This window comes from Schistocerca gregaria, chromosome 1, assembly GCF_023897955.1.
Source record: "Schistocerca gregaria isolate iqSchGreg1 chromosome 1, iqSchGreg1.2, whole genome shotgun sequence".
Lineage (NCBI taxonomy): Eukaryota > Metazoa > Arthropoda > Insecta > Orthoptera > Acrididae > Schistocerca > Schistocerca gregaria.
The window spans coordinates 149,324,949-149,337,745 of record NC_064920.1 but is presented as its reverse complement, the minus strand read 5'-3'; positions in this window follow the sequence as shown (position 1 = coordinate 149,337,745).

Below are 12,797 nucleotides of genomic sequence, written 5' to 3'. Positions count from 1 at the left end.
AAGTCACTGTCTTGTACTTTTAGTTCCCCGGCACTACAGTTACGAAATGATTCCTATGTTGTCGCAAAAGAGATGAGGCAAAGGACGGAGGATACTCCCTAGTGGAAACTAGCACCGTGTTTGCTATGGTGGGACCTTTAATTGATATGCAAGTTAGGCGGCAGGATCATAATGTTATGCAAATCACACCCTAGCTGGTCTGTATTGAATCTGCATAAAGTGTGTAACGCTATTGTATAATGGTCGTGGTATAAATCCTACGTAAAATTACACTACTGTCCATTAAAATTACTACACCAAGAAGAAATGCAGATGATAAACGGGTACTCATTGGACAAATCTATTATACTAGAACTGACATTTGATTACATTTTCACGCAATTTGGGTGCATAGATCCTGAGAAATCGGTACCCAGAACAACCACCTCTGGACGTAATAACGGCCTTGATAAGCCTGCGCATTGAGTCAAACAGAGCTTGGACGGCGTGTACAGGTACACCTGCCCATGCTGCTTCGATACCACAGTTCATCAAAAGTAGTGACTTGCGTATTGTGACGAGCCAGTTGCTTGGCCTCCATTGACCAGACGTTTTCAATTGGTAAGAGATCTGGAGAATGTGCTGGCCAGAGCAACAGTCGAACATTTTCTGTTTCCAGAAAGGCCCGTACAGGACCTGCAACAGGCGGTCGTGCATTATTCTGCTGAAATGTAGGGTTTCGCAGGAATCGAATGAAGGGCAGAGCCACGGGGCGTAACACATCTGAAATGTAACATCCACTGTTCAAAATGCCGTCAGTGTGAACAAGAGGTGACTGAGACGTGTAACCAATGGCACCCCGTACCATCACTCCGGATGACATGCCAGTAAAAGGATGACGAATACACGCTTCCAATGTGCGCACACCGTGATGTCGCCAAACACGAATGCGTCCATCATGATGCTGTAAACAGAACCTGGATTCATCCGAAAAAATGTCGTTTTGCCATTCGTACACCCAGGTTCGTCGTTGAGTACACCATCGCAGGCGCTCCTGTCTGCGATGCAGCGTCAAGGGTAACCGCAACCATGGTCTACTAGCTGATAGTCCATGCTGCTGCAAAAGTCGTCGAACTGTTCGTGTAGATGGTTATTGTCTTGGCTCTGAGCACTATGGGACTCAACTGCTGTGGTCATTAGTCCCCTAGAACTTAGAATTACTTAAACCTAACCAACCTAAGGACATCACACACATCCATGCCCGAGGCAGGACTCGAACCTGCGACCGTAGCAGTCGCTCGGTTCCTGACTGCGCGCCTAGAACCGCGAGACCACTGCGGCCGGCTGTGGAGAGGACCCAAGAGAGTATGCTCACAGTCGAATGATTGAGACAGAAAATGCGAAGTTCATTAGTTTTTCTTTAAAGTCAGTATCGCCATTAGACTGTTTTTTATTTGCAGTGCAACATTTACAAGATCATGATTTCCGCTTTAAAGTGCCATTATCAAGCGTTTTAATGTTATACAGTGCCTAAGATTTAACATTAAAACACTTGATAATGGCACTTTAAACCCGAAATCATGAGCGTGTGAATGTAACACAGCAAATAAAAAAAAAAGTATAATGGCGGTACTGACTTAAAATATATATATTATGACTGTGGCCCCACATTATGAAAAAAATTATTACATTAGTTTTACTGCTTGGTAGCTGTCTATGGAAAACATGAGCGTGCCTGCAATGAATGATCAGACCGAACTGTCCAACGACAGTCCTACAGCAGAGAGCTGCGCCACTGACCAAAGAATTTTGCTACATTACAGTCCGGTTAAAATTACTTGTTGACTCTCTCACTTCCTGCTACAGTGTTGCCACATCAGCTGCTGCTTGGTTAAAGGCAACACATAAATACGGTGGGTAATTTCACAAGTGCGGTAAACCTGTACAAGGTAACACGGAACAATCTTGAATGCGGCTACCATCGGGTATACTGGGCGTGTGAGACACGCTGGACAATAAGTTGTGACAGAACTATTAATTAATTACATTTGCTTTGTTTATGACAGTAAAAGCTAACCTCTACGAGCAAAATTAAGACAGGAAAAATTCAGTGTTAGCACTAAAAGCGAAAAGTAGTTTCTCACTTTCATTGGTTACCTTAAACTAGGCTACACGAGCTGATGCAATACCAACCATTGAGCAGTCCTGGTTGGCATTCGGTCATAGGCTATAAGCAACACTGGCAGAGTCAAAATAAAAAAGAACAACATTAAGGGAGAATATGTTCGAAAAGAACGTCATTATAATGTCGAAAATTATGTGACAAAGCATTAAAAATAAAAAAGTATATTCAAACCAATTAACTGAATAATTTTTGTGTGGCCTTTGGATCTTCCAGTAAATATTATCTTTTTAAGCCAATCTCTTGAATATTTCATACAGATTGTTAACAATAAGAGAACGCGGTTACGACAAATCTAACAGTATTGCAGGAATAGTATACTTAATGTTTCGCTGTGCTAGGCATCAGACCTTGAGATCAATAGTTTGATATCATGCCCCGCGCCCGTATTTATAGTTCCTACTTATTAAGTTAAAAATCACCTAAAATATACAGACTAAAAGAAAAAATGAAGCAGTCGGCTTGCGACCCTCTGCAAAGACGGCAAGTAAATGCACAGGATCTGTAAGGGCTGTACACATGCCAATTATAATAAACAGTAAGTAGTTCTCGGCTTCACGCCATATTTTGATCTGCACTTGATTTTTTTTGTAGTGTTTTATGGGACCAAACTGCTAAGATTATCGGCCCCTAAGCTTAGGCACTATTTCAACTAATTTAAACTAACTTACGCTAAGGACAACACACACATCCATGCCCGAGGGAGGACTCGAACCTCCGACGGGGGGAGCCACGTGGACCGTGAGAAGAGGCCCCAGACCGCACAGCTACCCCGCGCGGCTGCACTTGATCCTTCAGCGCCTGTACAATAATACGTTGCAATTTAAGATTAAAAACATCGCACGGAATAGCACACGTATGTACTGTACCGCACTAATTGTCTTAGCACAAGTGCGAAACTCACTACAAGGTTTAATGCACGGGAAAATGCACTGCCATTCAAAATTAAAGCAACAAACCGCTGTTACCCCGTTCTGTGTCTAAACTACGCTATAATCATACAGACTGTCAACAGATGTCCATACGATCGTGTTCTATACGGAAGATGGCATTCCGGTCAATGGACAACCACGCCAACGATGGCGTTGGGGCACTTCTCAAAGGGGGTGGCGTTCGCCGGGTAGTCCCGCATCCACAACCGCTGTGTATACAGGTGCAGGCGGTGCAGTAAGGCACAGAGAAGACGCCTACCAGACTCCATGTGGTTGATGTTCATAGAAAGAATGGAAGGACAGTCGCAAACTGATGTGGCCCGATGGCTTAATGTGAATCGTCCTGTTCTTTCTCGGATGTGGCGACAGTTTGTAGAGACCAATGGTGTTGGCCCGAAAACCAGGGCAGTGTCGACCACGTGTGACTTCAGACAGAGAGGACCGCTATTTGGCTGTAAGGGCACGACCATACCACCTTAGCACTGCACGGCAACTGTTATCTGATCTCGCAGCATACACTGGACGTGTTGTATCAAGGCAAACGATATACAGAAGGCTTCGGCAGAGTGACCTTGTCGGAGACCTGTTGTGTGTGTACCTGTCAAGCGTCCTCACACAAGGGAACGTCTAGTGATTCAAATGGCTCTGAGCACTATGGGACTTAACTTGTGAGGTCAGTAGTCCCCTAGAACTTAGAATTACTTAAGCCTAACCTAACCTAAGTACATCACACACATCCATGCTGTAGCGCCTAGAACCGCTCGGCCACCCCGGCCAGCGTCTCGAGAGGAGTCGTCGAGATGCCACCTAGTCGGTTGAACAGTTGGTCAACGTTCTTTTCACAGTTGAGTCCCAATTTGGTCCAGAGAGTGAGTCTCGACGGATTCGCATCTGGCGGAAATGTAGAACACGATTTTTGGACTCAATTATTGTGGAAAGAGACCGACATCGAGGAGGATCCTTATTGATGTGGGCAGGGATTGTGTTGACCACTCGAAAACCTCTTCGTGATATTGTACACTGCTGTCGCATGTCGTGATTTTTATATCTCATATGCATTTTTTGCGCGGTGTTGTGGGCCCAGACTTCGTACAGATGGACGATAGTGTTCGACTTCATAGAGCACAGTTTGTTGAGGTTTTCTTGGAAACGGAAGATATTGGACGCATGGCGTGGCCTGCTTGCTCTCCCGATCTGAATTCCGTAGAGCATGTCTGGGATGTACTAGGGAGACGGGTTGCATCACGTCAGTATCCGCTAACCACTTCTCAAGACTTGCGAGCAACTCTGCAGGCATAATGGACGTTATTGCCTTAACCTGAGATTGATGACGTAGTACACAGATTGCCGCGTCGTTGTTAGGACTACTCTACTGCCAGAAGTGGTTACACTCTATGCTAAGCACATTAACCAGTTGTCGCAATGTGTGTGCAAATCCGATGAGTCGGAAAAAAACGAAGAAAACTTTTGTCTACCGTTATGCATGTTACAATTGTTTAAGTTCTGTATTCCTTACATTGTTTCTACTTTACTGTCGCCTGTCTATACCGTTTTGTGGCAAAATAAACACAACCTTGCAAAATTTTCGTGTGTTGCTTTAATTTTGGACACCACTGTAGCAGAAGATGCTTTGGCTTTTGAATGAACGTATTTGCTGATTCACGATGAATGGGAAAATTTTACGGTACGTTCTAGAATCCACTGAAAAATTTTTATACGTAAAATGCTGAGAGAAAAGTATGGTACAAAATTAACGACGTCACTGATACTGCTAACTCGTTCACGCCCGGACAACAACGTCGAAACTCCATCACAATGGCGCAGATAACGTCGGCCGTATCCATAAAAAGCGCCCAGAGATCTGCGATTCTCGATAAAGGCTAATGTACACACATATTGAGAGAGATATGAAATAAAAGTTACACCCCTTTCGGTTATATGTTTGCGGTAACTTACGTTCCATTCAGGTGGCCATTCGATCTGCGACTACGTTTGTTTGACGGTGCGGAATACTACGTTATTCATTGGGTGTGAAAAGCCTAATTGTAACACTTTTCCAGCAGTTTTACTTTTCTCTGGAATCATTCCTCATTTTGTTCATAAATACAGACATCAAAAAATGTTTTGCATCACCTCGGTTCCTATAGTTGCGGAACGTGTGCAGAAAATTGGAATAGAAATTTACGTAAACATCATTTCCGCCCTTTTTATTGCTCATGAAAACCACACGTTGCATGCTGTACCACCATACAGTGAGACCTTCAGAGGTGGTGGTCCTGATTGCTGTATACACCGGTACCTCTAATACCCAGTAGCACGTCCTCTTGCATTGATGCGCATGCCTGTATTCGTAGTGGCATACTATCCACAAGTTCATCAGGGCACTGTTCGTCCAGATTGTCCTACTCCTCAACGGCGATTCGGCCGCAGACCCCTCAGAGTGGTTGATGGGTCGCGTCGTCCATAAACAGCCCTTTTCAATCTATCCCAGGCATGTTAGTTTGGGTTCATGTCTGGAGAATATGCAGGCGACTCTAGTCGAGCGATGTCGTTATCTTGAAGGAAGTCTTACATAAGATGTGCACGACGGGGCGCGAATTGTCGGCAATTAAGACGAATGCCTCGCCAATATGGTGCCGTTATGGCTGCACTATCGGTCGGAGGATGGCATTCACGTATGGTACAGCCGTTACGGCTACTTCCATGACCACCAGCGGTATACGTCGGTCCCACATAATGCCACCCAAAATATCAGGGAACCTCTACCTTGCTGCACTCGCTGGACAGAATGTCTAAGGCGTTCAGCCTGACCGGGTTGCCCCCAAACACGTCTCCGACGATTATCTGGTTGAAGGCATATGCCACACTCATCGGTGAAGAGAACGCAATGCCATCGAGAGCGGTCTATTCGGCTTGTTGTTGGAACCATCTGTACCGCGCTGCATGATTTCGTGTTTGCAAAGATGGATCTCGCCAACGTCGGGAGTTGCAGTTGCGCATCATGCAGCCTATTGCGCACAGTTTGAGTCGTAACACAACTCCCGTGGCTGCACGAAAAGCATTATGCAACATGGTGACGTTGCTGTCAGGGTTTCTCCGAGCCATCTGCAGTAGCGGTCATCCACTGCAGTAGTAGCCCTTGGGCGGCCTGAGCGAGGCATGTCATCGATAGTTCCTGTCTCTCTGTATCTCCTCCGTGTCCGAACAACATCGCTTTGGTTCACTCCGAGACACTTCCCTTGTGGACAGCTCTTCCTAGCACAAAGTGACAATGCGGACGCGATCGAACGTCGGTTTGACCGTCTAGGCAACATGTGCTCTAACCCCACTGGGCATCGAGGTTACTCGTTTACAAGTTACGTAACTTGTACGGCATGCAGTTCGTACTGGCTAACAAAGGAGATATTTGCAGAGGCGAATGTTTTTGGCTTAAACGACTTTTAGCATGGTCCTCCTGCTATGAAACTCTGTCATTATTCCACGAGTATGTGTATCGTACATGTCATTCACAAGTAAGAGTTCACGTTTATCGATGTGAGCCTGCTTTTCTCAACTGTCACGTATTATAACACAAATGTTTACGCTTACATGATATTGTGCGGTTTTCACTTTATGGCATGTGTGAAGTCCGATGTGTTACTTGTGTAACGAAAATCCATATTAAAGATATGATACATTTTCTAATTCGATACATATATTAGTTTGCTTTTACTATTACTGACAAAGTTTTGCAACTTATTAACAGTTCTTTTGTATTTTACGCTCTGTCAGTTATCATGATGATGGAATCAGTCCGATACCGTTCGAACAATAAATAAAGTTTCTACGCAGCTAAAAAGTAGTGTTTCTTGAAGTAAAATGTGGTTCCAGCAACTATTAAGATTTGTCGAACCTGGTGACGTCATTCACAGTAACGGAGTTTATAATAATCAGTTCAATGTACATGAAATAAATTAAAAGACGGTTGTCAACGGCAACATAATTTTCACTCGTGTGACATACAAGAAGAAAGTTTACCAGATGTATGTCAGGCTTTCTCGTAGCACACTATCCCCACAAAAAGAGTTTTTAGCACACAACTTCCTCTTGTTAGCCGGCCGCTGTGGCCGAGTGGCTAGAGGTGCTTCAGTATGGAACCGCGCGACCGCTACGGTCGCAGGTTCGAATCCTGCCTCGGGCATTGATGTGTGTGATGTCCTTAGGTTAGTTAAGTTTAAGTAGTTCTAAGTTCTAGGGAACTGATGACGTCAGATGCTAAGTCCCATAGCGCTCAGAGCCATTCGAACCATTTTTTCCTTCTTGTTAGGCAGGCCCGTGCAGTACGGTATGGGGTGCCAGTGGTATGGAAGAAAGACTGTACGACACCAGCTGCTAGTGTCCGCTCGTTAAGCGCTGAAAGCAAGATGGAGTCACCGTAGCACACCAAACCTCTAACAGACATTCTTAGGAAGTTACCAAGATGTGTTACGACGTGTAAGGAGACAGCTGTTTAATGTAGGAATATAAAACCTTACTTTAGGTGATAATTGCTAACGGGAGGGGCCCGGGTCAATTCTGGCTGGGTCGAAGATTTTCTCCGCTTGGGGTCTGTGTGTTGTGCTGTCGTTGCCTTCGTTTCGTCATATGTGTCACGAAAATAGCCTGCATGGCGTCACGTAACAATTCTAAGCCAATGTAGTGTGGTACCAGCATATGGCTTGACTTTCATGTATATTCTGAGTTGTCTAAGCCCACTGTCGTATCGTAATTCCACTGTTGAGATGGCTGTAAAGGCACATGTCGAAAGTAAATATTCTGGTGTCCAAAATTAAAGCAATAAAAGGAAATTTTGCTAGGTTGCGTTTATTTTGACACATAACAGTACAAACAGGTGATAGTAAAGCAGAAACACTCTAAAGAATACAGAACGGAAACAAGTGCAAGATACATAACGGTAGAAAAAAATGTGCTTCGTTTTTTTCCAACTTAACGGATTTGCACACACATTCCGACAACTGGTTAATGTGCTCAGTACGGGGTGTGACCACTTCTGGCAGCAATACAGGTCTGTGAATGATGTCATCAGTCTCATTTAAGGCAGTAACGCCCATTCTTCCGGCAGAGGTGCTGACAGTCTTGGAGAGTGGTTCGTGGATGCTGACGTGATGTTACCCGTCTCCCTAGTGCATCCCAGACATGCCCTATGGGATTCATATCTTACGTTTCCAAGAAATCATCAACCACCCGTGCTCTATGAGGTCGAGCATTATCGCCCATCAGTACGACATCTGGGCCCACAGCATCTCGCAACAAACCTGATTCCTTTCTTTCTATGGCCCTCCATCGCCGAATGTCTGGCAGGCGTCTTCTCTGTGCCATACTGCACCGTCTGTGACTGTGAACACAGCCATTGTGGATGTGAGGTTCCAAGATCTCTCCGTGATACCTGACAGCAGCTAAAGCTCGCCGATTCACCCGTGCAATATCATGAAGAGGAGTTCGAGTGGTAAACATTATCCCTGCACACACCATTAGGGACCCTCCTCTATCTCGGTCTCTTTCCACAATGTTTGGGTGCCGAAATCATGTTCCACGTTCCCTCTACGTGCGAATCTATCGAGAATAGATTTGAATTCATCTGTGAAAACAGTACTGGACCACTGTTCGACCGTCCAGGTGGCTTGTTGATGACGCCAGTCTACACGTTCCCTTCTGTGAAGACGTGCCAGAGGTAGACATACATGTCACCGACAATGAAGGTCATTCTTCCGAAGCCTTCTGCACCACTCTGCCTGGATACAACATATGCATCGGATGCTGCGAGCTCACATGCCGGATGCCATGAGTACTAAGGCGGTATTGTCGTGCCCTTACAGCCAAATAAAGGTCCTCACTTCTGAAGTCACAAATGATCGGCCCTGCCCTGGCCTCCGAGATACACTTTGGGTCACTTCCGAGAAACAACAGAACGATACATCTGGCCACATCTGTGACTGCCCTGCTTCCTTTCTTTCTATGGCGCTCCACCGTCGAGGGTCTGGCAGGCGTCTTCTCTATGTCATACTGCACCGTCTGTGACTGTGTACACAGCCACTGTGGATGTGGGGCTACCAGGCAAACACTACCTCGTTTCATAGGGACCATGACGTCATCATTAACTTGGTTTCCCACTGACCGGACTGCCATCTTCCGTGCAGAACACGATCGTATGGACGTCTGGGTGACAGTCTGTATAATTATATAGTGGATTAGGCACAGGACGGGGAAGTAGCGGTTTGCTGCTTTAATTTTGAACACCAGTGTAAATTTGAAAAAGATGTTTCTTGTGAGTGGACTTACAGTAAATTTGTGTACGATTTCTGGGACATACGTGAGCCATCTATTAGAAGTGGAGGCTATACTGCAGTAATATTTCTTGCCAGTGTTTTGTTCGTGAAGAGTATATTCTTTTATGGAAAGTTTTATATCAATTCAGAGTCAGCTTACGTAGGGAGCCTAACTCACACTGTTTTTTACTGTTATACTTTGGTACATTTACAGACATACTTGGTGCTAAAGTCTGTTTCCCTTACACTTTAGACACGTTTCTTGAATTATGTCAGTATTACTAATTTCGGTGAGAGGCTTATTGCATATGTGTAATATAAGATTTTAGGAAGCGACCTGATGACCAAGGTATATACAGTGATTGTGGTACATAGAACTATAATAAGCTATATTCAGTGACTGCAGTGCAACTATAAAATTTCTTTTGTTCGTTCCAATATATATTCTTATCTTACTAGCTGGTTGAAGTGAATATGATTCATGAGGAAAATTCTTTAGTGCATTGTGTGGATTTGTAGTTGAGAGATGCCTTAGGATACAGAGAAGAAACTATGTCTTACTTGTTAAAAAAAAAAAAAAAAAAAACAGTGGAATATTTTGTACTAGATTGTAGTGGAATAATTGTAACACAAGCTTTGGGAGGTTTATGGTGATTCAGAACTGAGATTAGAAAAGTTTCTCTCAAAAATTTTGTGAAGTAAAAAGGTTTATTCTTTTCTTTTGTGGAAAAATGCGTTTGTGGGATGCTTTATGAGAGAGGGAGATCAATGTCAGATTACTACAGAGTGCAGTCAACGTTATTTTAGTTTAATTTCTTGTTTTAATGTGGGAAATGTCTTTTCAGCTATTTGAAATGTGTCGTTAATGTTTTGTGTTTCTGAGCTATTGATTCTCCTGAAAGGTAAGCTTTTTGTTTTATATTCCTGCATTTGTTATGATCTGCATTTCAAAGTATTATTGCTATTTCATTCGAGCTGAATTTGTCTTTTGCAGTATAATTGTAGTTTTTAACATGTCGCGTTGTTACAGGTGCGAAGCCGAGTACATATCATGCATCTCAGAGTCGAGGGTTGTGCAATTGCCAGGCAACCACTTCTCATCGCAAAGAAGATTTCCTGGATTCCAATAGGCGGCCCTAGCAGCGTCGCCAACGGTTGCAGATCACGGGAACCCACTTACGTTCACAAGCCACGTGATCGAAAACAGATTCCTAGATATCCTGCTGATTGACGGTGTTTAGGCCGGCGGACGGCCGTCCATCACTAGTTTAATCCGAGCCAGGACTTCAGTTCGGACATTGAGCTCTACGCCGCCATCGCAGTCTGCGCCACCAATCGGTCGCCGCCGCTACAGGCAATGCCCTGGTTCTCTGCGGTCCTGTCCTGATGGTTATGGATGTTGTAAAACTTGGCTTAAAGTATTTTTGTAGCACACGGACACTGCTCCAAGGGAACTTTAGCTCCGCACATAGAAGAAAGAATCTAAATTGTTTGTTGGATTTTAAGTTCATGTCAACACGGAAGAACTTAAACTGTTAGTTGGACTTTGCTTCAACACGGTCTCAGAGAGGGTTAGCATTTTCACCTGTGTGAAAACTGTGTTTTCTAAACTACGACTTTTAGCCAGTGACTTTCAACTTATAAATCTTGCACTACGTTCGTCAGAGTAGGCGAACAGTGTTTATTATTTTTGTAAACAAACTTTTTAGAGAATCTGTGACATTTCTTGGTGTTTCCAGTTTTATTGTTTATTTGATACAAAGTAGTTATTTAAGCCTGTTAGAAAACAGCTACGGTATATGGTAATTATCCTTACAAATAAATGAAATAAAGAAATACCAAGGTACACTACTGTTGACCAAAATCTTGCAACTGCAACAGAAGCTGATGTTGCAAGTAGATCTCCTCTGCAAAATGAACGGCATAGCCGACAGTCCAGTACATGCTGCATGATCTGCAGTTCTCCACAGTCACAGTTGGCGGTATTTACAGAGAAGCGCCATTTCTAGAGTTTACTCCTGGATCTTCCAATTCCAAAATGAAGAAAAGTAAGTGACCTCCACACGATCCAGTTCTGTCCATCCCAGATGGGAGGGTTCCCAAAGAGAGAGGCACGCAGAGTTTTTCTCAAGTCGAGAGATTCGCAATTGTTTTCTTTCTATAGCTGCTATTGTATGAAAGACTGAAGTGATCTTGAAGAAACTTTTTCTGGACCTTAGCGCTGGGGCTGTTGGAATTTGTCCATATAGTAAATGGTTCTCCTGATGAGCCTGATTTGTATCCTCCACGTCGGCAGCTACTTCACGACGAATATTTGGTGGCACTGTGTCAGCGAGTTGGTAGAGTATAACAAGTAAGTTAGGTGTAAGGCAAGCTGCAATAAGTCTACTCGTTTCGTTTATTGCCTCTTCCGCTATGTCTGCGTGGGTGCACTTGTACAGAACGACACGTGTACTCTGTGGCGTGTCGGCAGAAGCCATCAAGCGTCCATGCCACACGGCAACACACCACTGTCGGGCTGGTTGCCAGCTCAGCCCCTTAGAGTCGATCATTTGCAGTGCGATCTGCAGAGGGCCTTTGCGTACCCCAGGCTACCTACTGTACCCAGGCCTTGTTCTCCCCGTACCCAGGGCCTCCCTTTTTCTCTCCCCTCCTGCCCCCCCCCCATCCTGAGTCTCTGCACCCCTTCCTCAGCTATTTCCCTCTCCCGTCCTTCCCTCCATGACCCCCTTCGGCGCTCACCCTGCCCTGTCTCCCCTTCCCTCCCCCCCCCTCCCTCAAGCACCACTCATTCGGCAGATCCTCCCAGGTCGTTCTTCATCGCCTGTGTGCAACGTCAGTGTTATTCTACAGTTTTATTCTACAGTGACGTTAAGTTCTGTGATTTTAATCGTGTGCTAGACTTGTACATAGTGTTGTTGTCCATGATTGTTCAGTGCTATGCCACTTGTCACAGCTTTTACGCTCTGACTGTACTTCTCCTTGTGTTCTTTTAATCGTCACGATGTGTGGTTTTCTGTGTACACTACTTTTTTAGATTTTTATCTCCATTTTTACAATCATCCCCTTTTTATGTTATCTTCCATTATGCTCTCTCCTTTTGTTATATCTCTATTACGCCATATTTACTCCTTTATGTTGTATTAAATGTCTCCATGTTCTGTACTTACTGTCTCTCAGCTGAAGAGCGGCGCTTATACTGCTGCCAGCCGGCCGTTGTGGCCAAGTGGTTCTAGGTACTTCAGTCTGGAACCGCTCGACAGCTACGGTCGCAGGTACGAATCCTGCCTCGGACATGGATGTGTCTGATGTCCTTAGGTTACTTTACTTCTAAGTTCTAGGGGACTGATCACCCCAGATGCTAAGTCCCATAGTGCTCAGAGCCATCTGAACCATTAC